We start from the raw sequence: 7758 nt of genomic DNA, 5'->3' as shown, positions 1-7758 counted from the left end.
TCCTTGCTCAGTAGGGAACCTGCTTCTCCCTCTCTCTCCCTCTGCTTGTGCTCTGTCAAATAAATAAAATCTTACAAAAAAAAAAAAAAAATTCCTTAAAAAAAAAAAAAAAAAAAGACAGAATGGCTGAATGGATTAAAAAAACAAGACCCTACAAGTTGCCTACAAGAGACACACTTTATATATGAGAAGACACACAGATTGTAAGGGAAGGATGGAAAAAGATATTCCATGCAAACGGAAATGAAAAGAAAGCTGGGATAGCTACACTTACATCAGACAAAATAGACTTTTTTTTAAATGTTATGTTAATCACCCTACAGTACATCATTAGCTTTTGATGTAGTGTTCCATGATTCATTGTTTGCGTATAACACCCAGTGCTCCATGCAATATGTGTCCTCCTTAATACCCATCACCAGGCTAACCCATCCCCCGACGCCCGTCCTCTCTGAAATCCTGTTTGTTTCCTGGAGTGGTCCATGATTCATGACAAAGGAGCCAAGGACATATAATGCGGAAAGAACAGTTTCTTCAATAAATGGTGTTGGAAAAATTGGATAGCCACATGCAAAAGAACAAAACTGGGTCACTCTCTTAGACCATACACAAAAATTAACTCAAAATAGATTAAAGACTTTAACAAAAGGCCTGAAACTGTAAAACTCCTAAAAGAAAACATAGGCAAAGGTCTAATGGTGATGATTTTTTGAACCAATAGCCAAAGCAACAAAAGCAAAAATAAACAAGTGAGACTACATCAAACTAAAAAGCTTCTGCACAACAAAGGAAATCATCAACAAAATGAAAAGGCAACCTGAGTTGAAGAAACTAACTGCAAATCATATATCTGAGTAGGAGTTAATATCTAAAAAATATATGAAGAACTCCTACAACTCAGTAACAAAAAAACAAATAATCCAATTTAAAAATGGGCAAAAGATCAGAGTGGACATTTTTCTAAGATATCTAGATAGCCACAGGTACATGAAAAGATGCTCACCATTTTTCTTTTAAAGATTTTATTTATTTGACAGAGAGCACACATGTGCACACAAGCAGGAAGAGCAGTAGGCAGAGGGAGAAGCAAGCTCCCAACTGAGCAAGAACCCCAACGTGGGACTCAATCCCAGGACCCTGGAATCATGACCTGAGCTGAAGGCAGCCACTTAACCGACTGAGTCACCCAGGGACCCTGATGTTCACCATCATTAATTATCAGGGAAATGCAAATCAAAACACAGTGAGATATCACCTACCATCTGTCAAAATGGCTACCATCAAAGACAAGAAGGGGTACCTGGCTGGCTCAGTTGGTGGAGCATGTGACTCTTGATCTCAGGGTTGTGAGTTTGAGCCCCATGTTGGGTGTAGAGATTTCTTAAATCAATCAGTCTTAAAAAAAAAAAAAAAAAAGACAACAAATGACAAATGTCGGAAAAGATGTGGAGAAAAGGGAACTCTTGTGAACTGCTGGTGGGAATGTAAATTGGTGCAACCACTACGGAAAACAGTATGGAGTTTCCTCAAAAAATTAAAAATGAAACTACCATATGATCCAGTAATTCTGCATCTGAGTATTTATCCAAATGAAAACACTAACTTGAAAAGATATATGTACTCCCATGTTCACTGTAGCCTTATTTACAATAGCCAAGATATGGAAAGAACCTATGACCATTGATGGATGGATGAATAAAGAAATACACACACACACACACACACACACACTATCTCCCCTGGTTTCTTGGATGTTGTATTTGCAAACCTCCATTCTCATCACTAGTCATTCATTGTCAGTTCACTCATGGTACTCTGTTGGGCATTACACCAAATTATTTAGATATACTTGGTCTTCTAGAATCTGAGAAATATAATCCACAGAAAATAGTCACAAAATAACCAGGCCTTCTGGATTTGCATTGTTCTTACCATCTACCATCTGTTTTGGCATACAACATAGGAAAGACACAGTGTATGGTGGTGGGTGAGGCAGAGCTATCAGAATTGTATGTTTGGAGGAGGTGAGGCTGTTCAGATATAACCCAAAAAGATAAAGACTGTGCTATTCATTAGGAGAGACATCCTAAGAGTCTCCCTCATCTCCCACTGGCATTGAAAGAGACTACCCACTACACCCTCAAGAGTGAATATAAGTGAGCACTGCTTCATGAGTTCCAGGAAGATACTGTGGAAGAGATTAAGAACACCAGATCTCCATTCTCTGGGATAAGCTCAGTCTTCCTTCTTCAATGTAGCTTATAGATTCATGGCCAAGATAGCAAAAATAAACACTGCAGGTGAATGGAAAAAATGTTTGCAAGAGAACACAACAGTAGCTGGATGTCTTTGTTTTACATAACAAATTAAAAGTTAATACAAGTAAATGAGACCAGCTTTCTACAGAGGCTGAGGGACAGGCACCTGCATGGTAGATGGAATCACTTTCTGTCTGTTGACCACATGCACCACACATCCCATAAACCTCTTCTAGTCCATTATCTGAAATGTATACCATTAAAGAGTCACACCTTTGAATCTGCTATAAAACACAAATTCCTTTCTGAGCAGCAACATATCAGCTAATAACTTCATTAATCAGACATTAAGAAGCTAGTTTACCTAGAAAGGACCTATGGGAATGATGGGAAAAGCAGAATTGTTCATGTATCAATATTTATTGAGAGTCTACTACTGAACACCATAGTACCAAGTGGGAATACAGTGATGAATTAATTCACTCATTCAACTCACTAACTCCCTCAGTCATTCATTCACTCATTTAACAGATATATCAGGAATTGGGATATAAATTCTGCCCTAAGAGAGACTATAATCCAGTAAAAGAAATATTATTTACACCTACAAAGCAAGAATAAATACCATTTACTTAAGAAACAAGTGGCTATGGAAGATAGTCGATTGGAGAGATTAGTATTAGATGAGGGAATCAAATATGGCTTCATGAAGAAAGCATTTAACCTGAATGTTGAAGAATGGCTAGCATATGAATATGCTAAGTGGGCAAAATGGCTGCGGAAATGTCATAAAACGGCTAATCTACTGCTGAAAGGGGCCTGCCAGCAGGAGGCAGCAGAATTCAACTAAGTGCCAGATGCTAAGGAGACTGGAAGTAGGAAAAGTGAATGAATGATGAGGTGTACAGAAAGGAAGGAGGAAATTCCAGAGGCAAATAGTGTGTCTTGCCTTACCAATGTGCCTGGGGCCAGGCCTGCATTTATTTATGTCTCAGGCCTTATACTTCTGAAAGTATAATTCTGTAGATCTTGGAGATTCTCTAGCCAAAGGCCTCATTTTACTGAAAACGGAGGAGCTTGATAAATTATCCAAGGCCACAGAGCTAGTAAGTGGCTGATCTGAGACTGTAACTGAGTTGCCCTGAAATGAATGTAATGCTCTTTCGATTTGTACCAAGGCTTATCAACTTGGCTAGAAGCATCTTTCTTTCATGTGTATATGTCTACACACTAGAGTGGATGGACAAAGAGAATGACTGACTCTGAGGTCTCAGGAGAGACATGGGTTATGAGGGTTAGGAAACATAGACTTGCACATTTACACATCTTGAGAGAGGTTTCCTCTGAAAATAGGATTGAGCTAGAAACTTAAGCTACAATATTTGCCATCCATGCAATAGCTGGTCTATGAACCAGCTTCTAAGACCTTCTTAGCTACCAAGGCACCTGCTTCCCACATCAATTCCCCTCTTATTACTATTGTTATAAATGAAAATGACAGGTTTACAGATGACCAAGCATTGACTTCTCAGCAGGATAAAATGGAACCAGCCAAAAAGAAGTCACAGCCATCCACAATTGAGTTTTCAATGAATTGAAAGCATCTCTATTCCTAGCCAGATTTTCAATTCAGAAAGACATGCTGTCTTAACAGTAAATATGAATTGTCGGGAGAGACATAAAAATGTTTTAAAGCAAGTTGCACTGGGCCTTCTTATTTATCTGTTCTGGGAAACGTCTGCCTTCATCAGAATTAAGTTTCCTCCACCCTGTAAGTCTTATTAATTTTCCTAATTCCAGACCACTCAGAGCAATGTTAAACAGGTACGATGTTAACAAATCACAAAATTAAGGAATGTTGGCAAGTATCTAAGACATATGATCTGTTTTTTAAATAAGATGCAACTAGCCCAGAGAAATAAAGTGACTTGGCCAAGATCATACACACGATAAAGATGAAAAACCAGTCCCAGAAGTAGATCGGCCTCCACACTTTTCTTACCCAACTAGGGCCTGAGGAACAAAGTGGGACTTCATTCTAACCTTTCCAATCTTTACCTACAAACATATTATGCTTTTCCTCCCAAGTCATGGATATGACAGAGTAACTTTTCCAGTTATGTCTAAATGAACTTTTTAAGATATTTACACAGCTTTGTGCCATTTTCTTCTATGTAATTTCCCTTTTCACTTTTAATTATCTGATCATTTTATGAGTGAATGTATTATAAGTACAGCTTCAATGACTACTCTAGAACTAGAAACTATGGACATGTTCTACAATAGAGAATGGTAAAGAGTATGATCGGTTGATAAAAAATATTGCTACTAACATTATCTTAATAATTAATATTATCAAGACTATACTGTGAATTAGGAAAGCTTTTAAAGATTTACTGTTAAGTGAAAAAAATCCAAGTTACAATACTGAATATAATTTGATTATACTTCATAAAACCATGCCTTTAAAAAAAAAAGTTAAAAATTAATTAAAATAATGGCCATTGTGTTATAGTTTGGAATTATGAGTGAATACTATTTTAAAAACTTCTAAAACAGTGAACTATTTAATATATTGATACATTTTAAATTATACAACTAAAGAAAATTATAAATTTAAAATTTTATAGAAGAAAAACTTTTATATATCACTTGGGTAAGAGGCCAGAGGATATTATCAGCCACAGTTCCTAGACCTTGGAGTTCAAGAAATAATGGAGGGGCACCTGGGTGGCTCAGTCGGTTAAGCATTAAGTGTCTGTCTTCAGTTCAGGTCATGATCCCAGGGTCCTGGGATGGAGCCCCACATCTGGCTCCCTGCTCAACAGGGAGTCTGCTTCTCCCTCTCCCTTTGCCCCTCCCCCTGCTCTTGCTCTTTCACGCTCTCAAATATTTTAAAAAAGGTAATGGAGAGCTTTCACAGCACTCTAGGTATGCCAACTAATCAATAAGGAAGAATGTTCTAGAAACCTGACTTTTTCATGGCTGATTCCCTGTAAATCTGGATCTGAAATGAAGTTGATTTGTGTCACTTCATTTTTATATATTATATATATTTATAAATTTAAGGCTGAAATGATGGACTGTATCCTCCTAGTTATCCTTACCTACCATTTAACAGTTTCAGAAAAGAGTACCTGAGTTTAATATCAGAGGAAAAAGAGGCAAGCTTCTTCCCAAGACATGCCTGCATTTTAAAACTCTAAATACTGCTGATATCACCATGCTTTAGAGATTCAGTATTTTATTAGAGGCAGGATAATTGAAACTTAGCAAGAAAGGTGCCAAAAAATGAGTTTTCAGAGACACTCAAAACAAACATGTTCTTATGCTACCATGACATTATTTTTTATTAAGTTTATTATTTTAATTCTAGTATAGTTAACTTAGTATTATATTACTTTCAGGTGTACAATATAGTGATTCAACAATTCTATACATTTCTCAGTGCTCATTACAGTAAGTGTACTCCTTAATTCCCATCACCTATTTAACCCATCCCCCCACCGCCCTCCTCTCTGGTAACCAGTAGTTTGTTCTCTGTAGTTAAGTCTGTTTCTTGGTTTGCCTTTTTCCCTTTGTCCATTTGTTTGGTTTCTTAAATTCCACATGAGTGAAATCATATGGTATTTGTCTTTCTCTGACATATTTCACTTAGCATTATACTCTCTAGCTCTATCCATGTCAGTGTAAATGGCAAGATTTCATTCTTTCTATGGCTGAATAATATTCCACTATATATATACATACAGACACATAATTTATACACACATATATACATATGTAAATATATATACACACCCTTATCTTCTTTATCCATTCATCTATCAATGGACACTTGGGCTGCTTCCATAGTTTGGCTATTGTAAATAATTCTACAATAAACATAGGGGTGCGTGTATCCCTTTGAATTAGTGCTTTTGTATCTTGGGGGTAAATACCCAGTAGTATGATTGTTGGATCATAAGGTAGTTCTATTTTCAACTTTTTGAGGAACCTCCATACTGTCTTCCACAGTGGCTGCACCAGTTTGCATTCCCACCACCACATCCTAACCAACACCTGCTGTTTGTGTTGTTGATTTTAGCCATTCTGACAGTTGTAAGGCAATACCTCACTGTGGTTTCAATTTCCATTTCCCTGATGAGTGATAACTGAGCATCTTTTCATGTGTCTGCCACCTGGATGTCTTCTGTCTTAAAAAAAAAAAAAAAAATTAAGTAATCTCTACACCCAACATGGGGCTTGAACTCATGACCCCATGATCAAGAGTCACATGCTCCTCCGACTGAGCCAGCCAGGTGCCCCAGTGTGCATTTTTTAATTGGATTATTTGGTTTTGGGTTGTTTAGTTTTATAAATTCTTTATATATTTTGGATACTAACCCTTTATTGAACAAGTCATTTGCAAATATCTTTTCCCATTCCATAGGTTGCCTTTTACTTTTGTTGTTTCCTTTGCTGTGCAAAAGCTTTTTATTTTGATGTAGTCACAGTTTATTTTTGCTTTTGTTTCCCACACCTCCGGAGACATACCTAGAAAAATATTGCTGTAGCCAAAGTCAGAGAAATTACTGCCTGTGCTCTCTTCTAGGACTTTTATGGTTTCAGGTCCCACAGGAAGAATTTAATCCATTTTGAGGTTCTGTGTGCATGTGTATAGTATAATAAAGTGATCCAGTTTCATTCTGTTGCATATAGCTGACCTGTTTTCCCAACAGCATTTGTTGAAGAGATTGTCTTACCATTGGATACTCTTTCCTGCTTTGTCAAAGATTAGTTGAACATATAACTGTGGCTTTATTTCTGGGTTTTCTATTCTGTTCCATTGATCTACGTGTCTATTTTTGGGCCAGTACTATACTGCTTTATTACAGCTTTATAATATAACTTGAAGTCCAGAATTGTGATCCTCCAGTTTTGTTCTTCGTTTTGTTTTTGTTTTTTTGCTGTATATATCAGTAGTTTATTATTAATTTTTATTAACATATAATGTATTATTTGTTTCAGGAGTACAGGTCTGTGATCCATCAGTCTTACATAATACAGAGCTCACCACAACACATAAACTCCCCAATGTGCATCACCCAGCCACACCATCCCTCCCACCCCCCTCCACTCCAGCAACCCTCAGTTTGTTTCCTGACATTAAGAGTCTCATGGTTTGTCTCCCTCTCTGGTTTTGTCTTGTTTCATTTTTTCCTTGGGTTTTGAGTTTGATAAGTTCTTTATAGATTTTGGTTACTAGCCCCTTATCTGATATGTCATTTGCAAGTATCTTCTCCATTCTGTCTTTTGGTTTTGTTGACTGTTTCCTTTGCTGTGCAAAAGCTTTTTACCTTGATGAAGTCCCAATAGTTCATTTCTGTGGTGGTCTCCCTTCCCTTTGGAGATGTGTGCAGCAAGAAGTTGCTGCAGCCAAGATCATAGAGGTTGCTGCCTATGTTTTCCTCTAGGATTTTGATGGATTCCTGTCTCACATTTAGGTCCTTCATCCATT

General features: G+C 37.1%; 1 long non-coding RNA gene across 1 annotated transcript; it reads right to left on the bottom strand.

Annotated features, from left to right (window-relative positions):
* Positions 1-721: 721 nt before the first annotated feature.
* Positions 722-7752, bottom strand: LOC145719475 (uncharacterized). The gene is made up of 2 exons (XR_014142406.1): positions 6372-7752; positions 722-1395 (listed from the first exon to the last, which is right to left on the bottom strand). It is a non-coding gene; the product is annotated as an uncharacterized LOC145719475 (long non-coding RNA).
* Positions 7753-7758: the final 6 nt, after the last annotated feature.

The sequence above is a fragment of the Leptonychotes weddellii genome, unplaced genomic scaffold (genome assembly GCF_054177405.1).
Source record: "Leptonychotes weddellii isolate Sample4059 unplaced genomic scaffold, ASM5417740v2 HiC_scaffold_4702, whole genome shotgun sequence".
NCBI classification, from domain to species: Eukaryota; Metazoa; Chordata; class Mammalia; order Carnivora; family Phocidae; genus Leptonychotes; species Leptonychotes weddellii.
The sequence above is the reverse complement of the archived record's forward strand: the minus strand, read 5'-3'. Positions and strand labels throughout refer to the sequence as shown.